The sequence below is a fragment of the Saimiri boliviensis genome, chromosome 6 (assembly GCF_048565385.1).
Source record: "Saimiri boliviensis isolate mSaiBol1 chromosome 6, mSaiBol1.pri, whole genome shotgun sequence".
NCBI lineage: Eukaryota > Metazoa > Chordata > Mammalia > Primates > Cebidae > Saimiri > Saimiri boliviensis.
The window spans coordinates 112,868,456-112,884,856 of NC_133454.1; the positions used below are offsets into that span (position 1 = coordinate 112,868,456).

Consider the following 16,401-nt stretch of genomic DNA (forward strand, 5'->3'; position numbering starts at 1 on the left):
GATGTTTGTCCTGACTTCAAATCTTTCCCCAGCACAGCAGCCCTCATCAGAAACACTAATCATCATCTTGTTACACACAGCAATTAGTCACCCTGGGAGACACATGTGTGACTTGCAAAATCAAGTTCCCTTTGCACCTCCGTCCCCAATGAGAGCGTCACTGTTCTCAAGTTGCTGCGTCCCTTGTGCCTAGCACGGGGTCAGCTCACAGGGAGCATGCAGTAAGTACCTGTGACTAGGGCTGCCATGTTGTATGATTTGTGCACTGCACAAAAATCTCTGGCTGAGGACAGAGTAGAAGCCAAAATGCAGCCTGTGTGCCATCTGCCCAGTCGTGTGCCCTAGGCTAGGGCATTTTCACTTGAAAATAAAAAGAAATCTTTCTTTTTGCAATCACCCACCTGCTTGTCAAGCCTTAAGTACACTGGGCTCCTCACACAGAGAAGTGGGATCTTCTGTCTTTGCCTCCTCTTTGAGAGACTCAAAGTTATGTGACAGGTAGCAATAGGAGCCTTCCAGCTCCTCAGCGTTGAAGACCAGGTGTAGAGCTTAAATCGCTGGTACCCTGAGTGGGCAGCCCACAAAATGTCCCTCAGGTTAAGACAGGCGGATCTGGAGACCGAGATCGATGACTGAGTCTCCCAAGAAGCCTCCTGTCCTCCAAGCTGGCCCTCCTGGTCCTCCCACCTCTGTGACTGTCACGGGTAGTGGGTGCAGATGGCTGGCAGCAGGACTCACGCTGCCCTACCGGGTGGCAAGAGTGACCCTGCACAGTGTAGGGGTGGAAGTGGATGTGGTCTGGAAGGAGAGGCGGTTAACAGTTTACACTATTTCAGAAAGTTGTGTTTCTAAGTTTTGTACCCTCCTCATTTAGATTTCCTGGGATGAATCCTGGACATTCTGCCCTGGTTGAGACTGTCCCTAACCATTCCCAAGGAAGGCTGGACCTAGGTGACAGGGGCATTCCTCAATTAGTTTCATCCATTGGACACAGAGGGGATCTGCATAGGCTGCAGCAGGGTGCAAAGGGGCAGGAAGCCGGGGCTGGCCTTTGGGGACCTCTTCAAAGTCCACTTCCTGCCAGGGCCCCTCTCCCCGTCGTCCCTGCATTTCCGTGTGTTTTCTTCTGAACTTCATAAGAGGTAGAGATCATCCCTCTTGTACAGATAAGGAAACTGAGGCTCGGAAGAGACTTAAGAAACCCCGAGTTCTCCTCTCAGAAACATCACACAGTAGATTATAATGTAACCTAAGCAAGGACCTGACTCTATCCCGATCACCACTGAATGTGCCTGGCGCACATGGGCTCTAAAAGCGTTTCTGACTTTGGTGGAGTGAAGTGGCCTGGAATCATACAGCTGTTGAGAGCAGCAGCAGAGTAAGCCTAGATCAGCCTGGCCCAAAGCCCACTGCCCCCATAGCTCTCAACATTTTTCCTGCCTTCACATCTTTCCCCAGGACAACAGTCTCCATCAGAAATATACATCATTATCTTATTACACACGGCAACCAGTCACCCTGGAAGTGGCATGTATGATTTGCAAGATCAGGTCCCCTTTGCACCTCCACCCCCCCTGAGAGTGTCACTGGCATCAAGGAGGCTGGCTTCCAGTGCCAACCCTGTCGCTGGAGCTGGGTCACCTTGGGCAGGTCATTTCACCTCTCTGGGTCGTCATCTTAAGTGACAGGTGATTTGCGGGCCATCCCACTCCACATTCTGAGTTGCTTTTTTAGGCTGCAAAGAGGTGAGAGACACCATTGCTTCATTTTCAGGTACAGGTAAGTTGGGGATAATCACAAACAGGTAAATCTGGCCGCCCAGGACTGCAGTACAGAAGCGGACGGGAGGTAGCTTGTGTAAATAACACCTGGTGGCCAGCACACGGTGCATGCAGGACATAATCAGAGGCACCTGGGAGGCTGAGCTGGCCTTCAGGGAGGAGGCAGAGGGCATGACCGAGAGCTTGAAAGAGAGGGGAGTTTGGAAGGTGGGGACGAAGACCAGGGTCAGGGGAATAAAAGTGTGTGCTCCTAACACCAGATACTCAGGGCCCTTGGAGGACACGCATAGAGCAATGACTAATGTCCCCATCTCTCCTGCACAAAGTCACCTCCACCCTCAATAGCTCATATAACTCCGTATTACCTTCATCCTACTGTTTCACAATGAGGAAACCGAGGCTCAGGGAAGCTCGCGATCATACAACTGACAGATGGTATGCTTCATCGAGCCTCCAGATGTTTTTGCTTCAAATTTCACACCATTTCCATTGCCCTACAGCTGCTTCTCAACAGCACCCCCCGACCTCCCCCTGCAAAATCCCTGTTGGTCTTGCCACTGTATTCTAAATGCTAACCACAGCATCCCAGGGGCCGCCCATGGCCACTCCTTCCCATTCATCAGCGCAAAATCTATCCCAGAAGCGGTTGGGCCCCAGCACACACCTAACTTAAAGTTACTCTCTTCTGTCACTTGGTTGGGACAGGAACTAAGACTGTTTGGGTGGCCTGGGAAACATTTTTGTGTTTATATTTGGTTTCATCCCAATTCAATCATCTGAGAAGAGGGCTGGGCTTCATTCCCAGTTTGATGCAATTTGGATGATTTCTGCATTTCCAAGGGGGAAATGGCCACTGGGCTGAGCTCTGAGTGAAGTTCACTCTGCATTGCCTCAAGTCTTGGCAGAGTCTGGCTCTGCCTTCTTCCCTCCCCAGTGGATCTCAATGTATATGTCCCTGATAACCTCAGGATTCTGTTACCGGAGCTTAAAATGCACCCCTAGAGCAACAGATTGGCCATTTCTTGATTGTTGTCCACGAACATCCATTCCCTCTCCCCTCCACCTGCCCTATACGTCACCAGGTTGTCTAGCTTCCACCCTATCCCCAGCTCCCAGGAAAAGGTCAGATCCTACCATTTCTTGGCATTATCTTGATGACTGATTCCAGCCCAGGAGGTGGCACCCATCTTGGGGAAGCCAAGCCAGATGGAAGGGAGATGAAACCCAGATGCATTCCACAGTAGTAGACGAAGTCCCCTCCTCCCTGGACAGGAAAGCGGATGGCCCTGCCTTGTGACTGCAAGGTGAGTCAGCATTGGGGCAGCAGAGTGGAGAGACAGAAGAACCTGTATCCTTGTCATGAAGCTGCTCAGCCAACCAATCTGGCACTCTGTCCTACTTCTGCATTTCAAGTGACATGAGTAGTACTCTTCCTATTGCTGAAGCCAGTTTGAATGGGGATTTTTGTGTCTTGCAGCCAAGAGCATCCCAAATGACACACTGCCTTTTCCACAAGCATCACAGGAGATCATGACCCTGGTGTAGAGAAACCAGGCCTGAGGTAGGAAGCCCCCTCCTGATTCTGTGCATCCAGCCAGAGGCATCCTCATTTTTGTTTATTCTTATCCTGCTTTATCCTGTGTGGCAAATGGCTGGCTTTAGCTGGGAATGACTTACAGCCTTTGCCCAGGCCAAGAGCAGAATCTGGTGACAGTCACATGAGTCTCTTCAAGGAGCAAAAGCGGCAGCTGATTACCTGTCTCCTTCTTCTGTACAATCTTATTTATGCCATTTCAAAAGCCTGGTTTCTCCACATCTTTCAAATGCATCTATCTTTGCACTTAAATAGCTGAAACGTCAGTGCCAGAGAAACAGAAAAGAGGATTTGGGGTTGAGAGAGGGAGCCTGGGAGAGGCTTCTAGGTGAAGAACAAGAACATCTGGAGGAAGGAGGTTTCTGGGGTAGCAGGGCCCCAGAGAGAGAGTTTGCTCCAGCCTTCCACCATGGGTGCAGGAGGGGCAGGACTTAGAATCAGGGATTCTCTGTCTACGTGTCCTTTGAAGCCCAGGAATAGGGCCTGGGAGATATATCTGCAGGACAAACCAGGGAAGGTTTCCAGTGGAGACAGGCATTCAACGATTAGAGGATGGGTACACAGCTGTGCTTAGCATTGCATGTCCATCTCGATGGAGGAATCACACCCTCAGATGTGCCTCCTTAGATTCTCCCAGCCTAACCTGTCCCTGAGACCTTGGGCCGCTTGCTGCTCCCACTGTGTCCAAGCAGCTGCGTGTAGGCACAGCCCCACAGGACCTCGCATTGGGCCCAAGCCGTGCCCTTCTTGCCTTCTGCCCTGGGGCTTCCCCATGGCTGCTGAGCTGTGAGACACCAGAAGCACTCTGTCCACTCAGAAGCAATCGAAATGTGCAGAGCGTTAAAGCTCCGTAGGGGAACTCAGCAAGGAAAACCCAAACAACCTGATTCAAAAATGAGCAAAGAACTTAAATAGACACTTCTCCAAAGAAGATATGCAAATGGCCAATAAGTACATGAAAAGATGCTCATCATCACTAAAGAGAAATAACACAGCGAGATACCACCTCACACCCGGTGGGATGGCTACTATCAACAAAACAGGAAACGACAGGCATTAGTGAGGATGTGAAGAAACTGGAATTCTGTGCACTGCTGGCAGAAATGTAAAATGTCCAGCTGCTGTGGAAAATAGCATAAGAGTTCCTTAAAAAATGAAAATTAGCCGGGTGCGGTGGCTCATGCCTGTAATGCTAGCATTTTGGGAGGCCAAAGTGGGTGAATCACTTGAGGTCAGGAGTTCAAGACCAGTCTGGCCAACACAGCAAAACCCAGTCTCTATAAAAAATACAAAAATTTTCCTGTAATCCAGCCACTTGGGAAGCTAAGGCAGGAGAATGGCTTGAACCCAGGGGTCAGAGGTTGCAGTGAGCCAAGATCGCACCACTGCTCTCCAGCCTGGGTGACAGAGCAAGACCTTGTCTCAAAAAAAAAAAAAAAAAAAAAAAAAAAAAAAAAAAAAGAATAAAATTGCCATATGATCCAGCAATTCCACTCCTGGGTATATACTCAAAATAATCAAAAGCAGGGTGTTTGGAGAGGTATTTACACCCATATTCATTGCAGCATTATTCACAATCGCTGAAAGGTGAAGCAATAAAAAATCTATGAACAGATGAATAAACTAAGTGTGGTATATTCATGCAATGATGTATGATTCTGCCTTAGAAAGGAGGAAGATTCTGACACATGCTACAACATGGATGAACCTTGAGGACATGATGCCAAGTGAAATCAACCAGTCACAAAAAGCCACGCATTGCATGATTCCACTTAAATGAAATACTTGGAGCCCTCAAAATTAGAGACAGAAAGTAGAATGGTGGATGCCAGAGGTTGAGAGAGAGGAAAATAAGAAGTTATTATTAAATGGGTACAGATTTTTAGTTGTACACACAAAAAGTGTTATGAAGCTGGATGGTGGTGATGTTTGTACAATATAATGAATAAATTAATACCACTAAACTGAGGCTGGGCACGGTGGCTCATGCCTGTACTTTGGGAGGCTGAGGCAGGAGGATCACTTGACCCCAGGAGATAGAGAGCAGCCTGGACAACATAGTGAGATTCCATTTCTACAAAAAGAAATACAAAAATTAGTTGGATATGGTGGCACATGCCTGTAGTCCCAGCTAGTCACGGGGCTGAGGTGGGAGGATCGCTTGAACCCAGGAGGTGAAGGCTGTAGTGGGCCAAGATTGTGCCACTGCCCTCCTGCCTGGGCAACAGAAGGAGATCCTATCTCAAAAAAAAAAATTAAAAAATAAAAATAAAAAATATATATAAAATATATATATGTAAATATATATATATATATAAAATTGAAGTGTACACTTAAAAATGGTTAAGATGGTAAATTTTATGTTACTTTTTTTAACCCACAATTAAAAAAAAAAAAAAAACGAGAAAAAAACCCAAAACACCTCCATGGAAGGAATTTGACCCCTGTGAGCAGGAAGATGGGCAATGAATTATCCTTCCTCCTCCTCACTCTTCCCAAAAGTGCCTTCAGTCACCTTTTGGAAGATGACCCCTAGAGATCCAGCAGTCACCCTGGATGCCAAGTAGTGGTGGCTCAGTAATGTCCCCGTGCCTCTCCTCCCTCCTCCTGGGCCTCGCCCACTGTCCCCCGGCTCTTGCCTCTTCACAGAGGGCAGCACAGATGCCTCTGGCTCTGCTTGAGGTAATAATCCAGGCAGAGACAGATGGCATGGGGGGCGGAACCCGAACCTTCATTTGATGAACAAATATTTATTGAGCCCCACTACAGGCCAGGCCCTATGCTAAGTGTTTGAAATATGGAAGTAAACAAGACAGACGCTGTTCTTCCCTTACGGGGCTTACGTTGGAAAACCAGAAATTAATTATGTAGTTAATGACCTGTAAACAAACATTTAACCTTACCAAAGATGCTAGGTGACCCTTTTCATGACATGATTAATTTTTCACCTTAAGGCTGTTTATTAATTTTGGTTTTCATGCTGGGACATCCCTCTTACAGTAGCATTGCACCATCCAAGAGGCTGCAGGTGGGGGCAGCAGATCTCGCTGGAAAAGGGGACATCTTTGCTCCTTAAACTTGAACTTCAAAAAGGAGGAGGACAGAGAAGCAGCATCCAGTGAAGCATCCAGTATTCAGATGAGGCTAACATGGACCACTGCTGCTGCTGGGGTCTGTGGTATAGCTAAGCCCCCCTCAAGGGAGTAGCAGGGCTAGGGCAAAGGGACCCACAAGAGCCTGTCACTCTGGGTTCTAATACTGGCAATGATGCACACTAACGTGTATATAACGAAATAGATCCTGCTGGTCAGGTATTCAAGCTCTGGAACAAGACAGCTTAGTTGGAGTCTGGGCTCTGTCAATTACTTGCTGTGTGACCTTGGGTCTGATTAATTAACCTCTCTGTGCCCAGTTTCTTCGTCTGTAAAACGGGGATGCTAACAATAGCATCTATCTCCTGGGGCTGGATTGAGGATTAGCTAGGATAACCCATGCAAAGCTCTTAGGACAGAGGCTGGCACAGCCAACCCTTGACAAATGTCGGCAATATTTATGCAACCCTCGGGTCTAGTCAGGTGCTATGAAAAGTGCGGTTTGCGCGTAAGGACCAGTTGATAAACTCTTTTTTGTTGTTGTTCCTTTTTTACTCATTTGTGATAAATATTGAAACTGAGTATGAGCATTACAACATACCTAAACTGGCCCGTCTCTCACAGACGGTTGGAGAAGCTCTGGTCTGGACTGAGCATTCTCACACCGGAGCCGCGTGGCAGCCGCCATTTATGATGAAACCTCTCAGGGTCCTGTCCCTTGGTGTCCATGCCCTTGTATAATCCCCTCTCCTTGAGTGTGGGCTGGACCTAGTGACTTGCTTCAAGTGAATAGAATATGCAAATGTGAGGAGACGATGCTTCTAAAATCAGATTACCGAAAAAATGACATTCCATTTTCCTTGCTGTGTCTCACCCGCTCCCTCTGATAAAACACACTGCAACGTGGAGAGCTTTCCTATGGAGACCCCCACGTGCAAAGATCCGAGGGCACTGGAGGAAGAACTGAATCCTGCCAACAACCACAAGAGTGAGCTTGGAGCTAGAGGTTGCCCCAGTCAAATCCTGAGATGGGCACGGCCCCGGAGGACACCTTGACCACAGCCTGGCAGAGATTCTAAGCCAAAGGACCCAGGTAAGCCATGACTGGATTTCTGAACCCACAGAAACTGTGAGATAATTGTTGTTTTAAGTCATCGTGTTTGGGGGCAGTTTGTTACAAGGCAGCAGATTATTAATACAATTGTTTGTGAGAATTACTCAAGAAGGTGTTTTAAAAACGTAGACACCACTACACACCCACTACACACCCACTACACACCCACAAGAATGGCTAAAATCAAAAAGACTGACAACACCAGTGTTGACAAGGATGTGAGACACCTGGACTGCTCACCAGCGCTGGTGGAAGGGAAGATGGCAAGCCACGTTGGGAAACTGGAAGTTTCTTAAAAGTTAAACGTAAATCTCTCCTATGACTCAGCAGTTCCACTCCCACGTATTTATCCAAGAGAAATGAAAACATGAATCTGCAAGAAGACTTACATATGGCTGAGAGCAATGTGACTTGTCCTAGCCAAACACTGAAAGCAGCCCAGCTGCCCATCAACAGGACAGTGGAGAGGTCAGCTGGGCCATATTCACCCAGTGGAATACTCCTCAACCTACAAAAGGAATGAGTTTCAGGTACACTCAGCGATAGAGAAGAATTACAAAAATATGCTGAGGAAAAGAAGGCAGACGTCTACGAATACATACTGCATGATTCCATTGACAGCACATGTTCTCAGTCAGGGACAATTTGGCCCCTCAGGGGACATTTGCAGTGTCTGGAGACATTTGTGGTTGTCACAACTGGAGGTGGTGGAGCTGCTATTGACCACAGTCACTACGGGGGTTGGGAGCTGTTACTGGACACCAGAAATGCTGCTAAGCCGCAATGCATGGGTCAACCCCTACCTTAGTTTGAACAGCAATAATAAATTACCATAAACTGGGTAGCTTCCATAACAAATGTTTATTTCTCACAGTTCTAGAGACTGGAAGTCCAAGATCGAGGAGCTGGCAAATCTGGTGTCTGGTGTCTGCCCACTTCCTGGTTTGCAGAGAGCCCTTTCGCTGCATCCTCACATGGTGGGGAGCAGACAGCTTCGCTTTCACACGTCTTCTTCAAGGACACTAATCCCATTCACGAGGACTTTATCCTCAGGACCTAATCGCCCCTCAAAGGCCCCACTTCCTAATACCATAGCAATAGGGGTGAGAGTTCCAACATATGAATTCGAGGCGACACATTCAGTCCCTAATTCCCCACAACAAAGAATTATCAACCCTAGAACTTTCACTGCGTTCAGCCTTGAGGTGTAGCTGTTGGCCTTTCCTGATGAATGCAAGTCTGTTAATAAGTGACCGGCTAGCCATGAAGGTTCACTTACAAACCTCAAGTTGGGAAACTCTAATTCAGGTGAAGTTCTTGGATAGGTGAAACTAATCTGTGGTAATAGACATCAGAACAGTGACTGCTTTTGGGGAGAATGGACTGGAAAGAGGCACATGAGGGATACATATTTGTCAAAATTCATCCAACTGTAAACTTAAAATGTGTGTATTTCACTGTATGCAAGTTATATCACGATAAAATGTAGATAGAGGTAGATACACATACACACATGCACCTGAATGGAGTGTAGAATTGGGCGTTCTGGGGTGGCTGAAGAATCTGTATGTTCAGCAAGTTTGCTGAGTGATTTCTGCACATAGCCGGCCCAGAGCTTATCCATGGACCTGCATTTAGGATCCACTGGTCCCTAGACCAGTATTTCTCGAACTTTCTTTCCAAATAGCCTCAGAGGCAGAGGAAGGCGGTACGGACTCTAGGGAACAGAAGCAGCCGGGAGCAATTGGGGATCTTTTTCCAAATCTTCAGTTCTAGCTTAGAAATTCCTAAGTCTTTGTATTTGATGCCATATGGCTGTTTTAGTATTAAAATGTTTTAAATTACTACCAGCAAGGAAAAGTTTCTTTTCTTTTATGACTTCTAGGTCTGGTACTACAATCCTTCTACTCCCCCTTAAATGCATACACACACTCACATTCACAGCTCACACACACACACACACACACACATTCACACACACTCCCTAATGTCTGGACACAGGCATTAAGTCTATTACAGGAAGCTAGAAGAAGCTGAGAGAGGTCCTCATTGTGCTCATTTTGCCTTCAGGGAAGGACCAGTTCCTAGCAGCTGTGTGGGAACAGCCTCACTATCCTCTGACGATAGCTTAGAAGCTTATCAAAATTTTCCTTCCAACTGCAGAGAAAACGTTCCTGGAGAAGTTATGGGGTGCAGTAGAAGCTCTTAACCAATCTAAAGGTTCCATCTCCTCTGCCCCTTTCTTCTGTAGAGGAAGGCACACCCAGCCCATTGTGTCCTCACAGATGCCAGCAACTATCCGAACCTCCATGGCTAGCTGGTCACTTATTAACAGACTTGGCATTCATCAGGGAAGGCCGACAGCTACACCTCAAGGCTGAACACAGTGAAAGTTGATTTCTCATAGTCTTTGAAAAGGGCTGGTTCTTTTCAAACGCAGGGTCCCAGCCTCTTCCACCTGTGGCCCTGTTTACCTGTGCCTTGCGCCGTTCAAATATAAACGCCTCAAATCCTCATGATAACCCTATAGGAAGTACCAAGACTGTCAACCCCATTCTACAGATGGGGACACGGAGTCCGCAGAGCTCAGTTCTGTGCCAAAAGTCATGGACCGCTAGGGGGCGGTAGAGGCTGCATTCAGACCCAGGCTGACTCGCTCCAGAATCCCCTGTGGAACCACCAGGCCCTGCTGCCTTCCTGCCACTTCAGCCACCGCCTCCCATTTCTACTAAGCCTTGACCACTCTGCCACGTTTCTGTGCCCCTAAGGCGGATGCCCAGGACACTGCCTGGTCCCCCCACCCACTATGCTGCCCCTGCATGTCCTTCGATCACGGAAACAGGATCATCAGCGTCGATTCCCATACTTTGACATGCATCAGCTTCACTTGGAGAGTGCATAGTTCGGACTTCCAGGCCCCCCGGGGGTTTGACTCGGTGGGTTCTAGGTGGAGCCTCGGGATGCCTCGCTTGGGAACACCCTGATTTAGGGGAGCCCCAAACATCCAGGTAGGGTAGATGTAGACACCACCTCCTTCACGGTAAACTGCCCACAGGCATGGGCTCCTGTCTCAGCATCCGCTCAGCTCCCCCCGCAGCGCTGATTTGTCTGGTGGGCCTCCATCTCCTAGGAAGCACCAGGGTCCTCTACTTGTCTGCTTCAAGAATTGTGAAGCTGTCCTAGGGCAAATCCACAGTCATGTCCGGGGGTGGGAGAGAGGTGACATAGTTCCAGCTGCAAAGTAGAAATCCACCTTGAGGAGGAGGCTTGGCTTCTGGCCCAGGCAGCGCGGCATTTCCATGGCGACCTTGCCCCATCCGGACCAGCTTCTGTTATCCCTTCCAGCGCCTCTTCTCCTGTTTGTTCCGAGTCTGTGCCCCCAGTCCTTTCTCAAATCCACTTCCCTTGGAATTCACGTTCTCCTAGTCTCCTTTCTCCTTGTGGTTATTTTGAAATCTAAAAAAGCCTGTTTGCAGTTGGCCCAGGGCACTCACTGCCCCCAGCTGATATTTCATGTGACGAAGTTGGAGATTTCTTGGTGGCTGAGCCCTGCTGGCAGCTGAGTAAGGTGCCCCTCCCAACCCGGCCAGGATGAGACACAGTGGGAATACCAGCCAGCCCTAACGCAAGCCTTTTATCTGCTGTCTGTCATCATTCCATCATTCATTCCACATTGATTAACCCTCCTGACAACGGCCAGCTGCCCAAACAACACTGTCTGATCACGGTCCTCAAGGAGTGGACATTTCCGGTAGGGTAGACAGCAAGAAGCCAGCACACCCCAAAATCTATTTATTTCCCTTAGGAATAAGTGCTGTCAGATCAGAACAGATGGTGATGAGGTTGGTTGGGGGTGGGGGGAAGTTGTTTCTACTAAGAATTCGAGGGCCATGGAAAGGTCCCTGAACTAAAATTTGAAGAAAAAAATAACCCATCATATGTAGCTTTACCATGTGTCAGATACCAAGTCTAAGCATTTTACCCATTTGCTTTCATTTAAACTTCAGAGCCTCATGAGAAGGCATTACTGTCATCCCCACTTAGAGGAAGAAACTAAGGCACAGAAGGGTTAGGTCTGAAGTCACATGGTTAATAAGGACTGTGGAGCCTGCAGCCTTTCCAGCTTGGCCCTATCCTTCCCTTCCTGGGGAGACACAATGGTCTGTTACCATTCCAAGGTCTTGGGTAGATATAAGGAGAAGCCAGCTGAGGCTGGAGGAAGGATGTCTCATTTCTACCCTCCTAGCCTAGCCATTCACTCATTCATTCCATCAATCATCATTCAATATTGAGAGCCTTTTATGGGATGAAAGGCATGGTCAGCACTGATTGCTACCCCCATGCACAGTCTGTATGTGTGAGTAGGTAGGGGGATTATTAGAGTAATAACTATGATGGAGAATAGTTAAAAAAAAAAAAAAAAAAAAAAAGCAGGCAGAGTCTGTAAGAGCAAACCAAGCTTTGCCTGGGAAAGGGGAAGGTGGTAGGAGCGGGAAGGGGAGAAGGGAGAGGTTCATAGAGACGCTGACTTTGGGTTGGGCGCCCCTGAAGTCTGACAGGTAGAGACACTGGAGAGGGGCATTCTGCCAAGATGGTAGAAGGAAAGTTTGCACTGTGTCCAGAGTACAGTTAGTCCGCAGGTGCACTGCAGCTAAAACCCAGTGAGAGGAGGAGGGTGAATGTTGCTGGAATCCCATCATCTCTGGAGGAAACTGAATTAAAAAAAAAAAAAAAAAACAACTTTGCCGGACTGAAAACTGCAAAATGGCAAGATCCTACTTAGAGATTTCCTTTTTGTAAGTGGCCCCTGCATTATATCAGCAGTCACATCGCAAAGCTCTTTAGGCCACAGTCTCTGTAAATTTCCTACGTAACAGACGCTCTGCAATGCACAACACAAACTTTATTGTATTTAATCTTCATGCAACCCTATGGGTGAGTGCCTAATATTTTCTCCATTCTATAGACCCTAATATTAACAAATAAAAAATAACCTAATTATTTTCACTACAGAGGAGGAAACTGAGGCTCGGGGAGATTGAAACAAGGTCACACAGCTCATACATGACAGCACTGGGCTTTGAACCCATGTCCACCTCAAAGCCAGTGCTACTAACCTGTATACTGTGTGGTTTCTTGGGGCTGTGTCTCTGGATGCCAACCACACAGTTAAAAATGACAATGTTTAAGTCATTGCTTTTGCTTTTCTGCCAGGTGCCGCATCATTAGACTGGCGGCCCCACCCACCCCCTCTTTCCCCTCCAGTGGTCTGGTTGTTTTCATGAACTGCCTGGATGTTTGGACATCAGCTTTGGTATTGTCCTCAGTTCTGAATCTGGGTTTGACGTTCTTTGTGCAGGAAATGTGTTTCATCTGTGCCCTGAACAAAGGCAATGTCAAGACTATGTTGTAACCTCATCAACACTCATTGTAAACTGCTGTATTTTAAAAGGTCAGTAATCTGGGCTTGAACACAGCCTTTTCACTCCAGCCACCCTAACCTTATTTTTCCATCTCTAGTGGCCACAACGAGGCTGTCAGCAATGTGTTTCACCTCAGCGCACCGTCTCTGTGACTCCAAAAATTTGACTTTGATTTCCAAAATTTCCACTTCTGCCCCCTACCCTGTCCCACTGTACTGATTTTCTAGGGACTCAAAGTCTTCCTGTTAAACCGAGTCCATGTATAGAGGAAGGATATCAGCTCTGCATCTTTGAAAACTTCTGCCAGATAGGAACACAATTGTTTAAGATTGGTTCATTTAAATACTTTAGACCTTTTTTTCTCAATTTCTCATTTGGGGTGTCCATAGTTTTACTGTTCTTTTCCCAAGAAAGTCATTTTTGTATTAAAGGCTGAAAAGTTTGTTTATATGTCAGTTACCTTGGCATTGAAGTTAGAATATTCTCTCAGACCAGCTATAGGATTACTCGATTCCATGGTGCTCAGACAATTGATGAAACCACTATCTAGGGCAACTGCTATAACGCTGTTATTGTGCCAATATATTATAAAGTAAAGCACAAAAATTTGATTTTGTGTCCATTTAAAAATTGATTAACATATATTCAAGGTTATCCTTATAATAAGACCTCTTTCACGCTTTTGCATTCTGATAGGCTTTTCTTAGTGGAGGAGAAAGGATGTAAGTCTACAGAACCATCACACCCATGTGAATATCACCCATTAAAAGTGATGCAATACAGAAAAAAAAAGTGCAGAGAACCACTAATCTAAGACATCCATCCACTTTTATTCAGGCACATCAATCTCTAACCCAGAAGTTTAAAAACCAGCTGAGTTGTAAAATATAATTTCAAAACCAAGGCAAGAGGCTGTTTTAACTAGATTCTCCTTATATTTTGGTTTTAAGTCAAACCACTCCACATCATATTGCTGTCAAACAGAAATCAGAACATACTCGTTGCCTCCCAATTATCTGTTTGCCCACCCTACATACCATGGGAGGTACATGAGTTAAGTCCCTGCCCTCAGAGAGTTTATCATCCCATGGTGGAGACGAGCTATTCCATAATGGGGGAATACGAGGTGCTTACGCCCCAATTCTCCTACCCTACGTTCACAGCACATTCGGCTAATTGATCAAAGCATTATTTCCTGCTGAGCTCAGGGTGTTGGTTGAGCTTAAGGCTCCAGGAAGCTACCATCCATTAATAGGGATTGATACGCAAAATGAAAGACATTTGCTATTCCTGATTTAAACTTATGAAAAGATAGATAAAAATCTCACACCTGTAATTCCAAAACTTTGGGAGGCCGAGACGGGCAGATCATGAGGTCAGGAAATCGAGAACCTCAGCTAACACAGTGAAACCGCGTCTCTACTAAACACACACACACACACACACACACACACACACACACACACACTAGCTGTTCCTTCTTTTAAATGAGATGCAAACGTAATAGATTTCCATCTGCATTACATGGGCCAACAATCAAACGGTCTACAAAATGTTCCCAAATATGATATGAGCATGGAAGTTCAGTGATATCAGAGTACCTGACTCCAAATTACTATAAATGAGAACCATTTTTCCTCAGCTCACTCCAAGATTTTCAAAATGAGAACAACAGCCCCAAAGCTTCCTACCCGCAGGTGTATCTGTTTGGCAATCATGTACTAAAGGTTTCAAGACACACAAAGCATCAGGGTAGATGCTGAATCAAATGGGAAGATGAAAGCGGCTTCTAAACAATAGAAGCTCGTGCAAATTGAGGGTGTTATCACTGCTGGTCCTGAGTTTTGCCAATTTCACTGGCACACTTCCTCTCACAGACTCTTCCTTTATTATTATTAATTATTAGGGTTGGTAATAATAGCTAACATGGATTGATATGCCATCAATAACGGTTTTACATGAACAGATGGCACATTCTAACTGGGTAATTGAGGAGAATTTCACAAAGCAGATATATACAAATGTATGGAGGGTGAAGAAAGCCAACAAGGAATGGTGACTTTGCAGGGGCTGGGCACTGCTAACATCCCTAGGCCTGAAGGGGCACAAAGCAGGAGAGGTCACTGGAAACAGGTCAGGGTGATGAACGAAGACAGCGACCTGGCAGGATGTAAGGCCTTCAGCTGAGGATGTAGCCACCCCCCAGGCACCTAGCAGGGAGGGAGCAGGGGCGATGGAAGCCCCTCACACTCCCCCTGTCCTCAAGTGTCCTTTGGGCCAACTCCACCTGATGCCAAAAGGCAGGGGAGTTGGGCAATGCAGCCGATAGGCAGGGACCTTCTGGGCCAGTGTGTGGAGGGGGGGAAAATGGGGATAGGCTTGGAGTAGGTGGTGGGGAAGAAGCAGGTTTGGGGTTGAGAAGGGAGCTTTCAGGGGTTCTGGAGGCATAAGGGAATGGTTTCCAGCTCAGCACTTACTATGCTCTGGGCAAAATCATTAATGTATTATTTGATTTAATCCCCAACAACAATTCAGCCATGATGACACTGTTAACAGGTGGCCAGATTGAGCCAAAGGAAGGTTGTCATAGATGGTGGTCACAGGTCATCAAGGAAGGGGTGGATTAGCACTGGAACCCAAAGCCTAAGTGCCTCCCCCACTCTGCACATCTAACACATAAAGTCACATCACAGTAGTCGATTAATGAGGACTTTGTTATTAATGCCATGTATTAATCCAATTACCATTTCATTCACTGTTGCAATTAGTGCAGCTCCCAAAGGTCGCCCGGGGGAGTCACAGGGCAGCAGCTACAGCAGCAGAGCACCCCTCCCCTGTTCCTAGGAGGCCCTGGGCCTGCTGTGCCTCTGCCTGGACCAGTCTGTAGAGCTGCAGATGTCACCTACATCCCAGGCCGCGGGATCAACTCCCCTTTCCAGACTCTAAGCCACCAGTACAGCCAGGCTCCAGCACACGGCCACAACCACCCTGCCTGATCCCATGGCCTCAGAGCTTGCAGATTCAAGGTGCTCCTCCATGAGAGGAAGTCTCGTATTTTCCCAAAATGAAGAACAATTCCAGAAACACCACATGGCACATTGACTGCTGGCTTCCTGGTTCTGACTCATTTGCCTGTTGATAGCTTGTTCTTCTCCATAATAGCTTTAAGCACATCAATTATTTACTCTAACTCTGCCCCCTCACCCCAACCCCTACCTGCCTGGTGGGGGAACTAAAGGATGGTTCTGGCACCTCTGACCCATGGGGCATCTTACTCTCAGGACCCCCACGAAGCGTCGCACCCTCGGCCTCAGCCTCCCTTCATTCCAGCCATCTGGCTGGACCCCTCCACAACTGTCCTTCCTCAGCTAAGACCAGGGAGCCATCTACTCTCTCC

General features: G+C 47.2%; 1 protein-coding gene across 2 annotated transcripts in view; it reads right to left on the reverse strand.

Moving 5' to 3' along the window:
* The window catches only part of SYT13 (synaptotagmin 13), a 44,438-nt gene that overhangs the window by 15,043 nt on the left and 12,994 nt on the right, over positions 1-16,401 (reverse strand). The window lies entirely within an intron of this gene.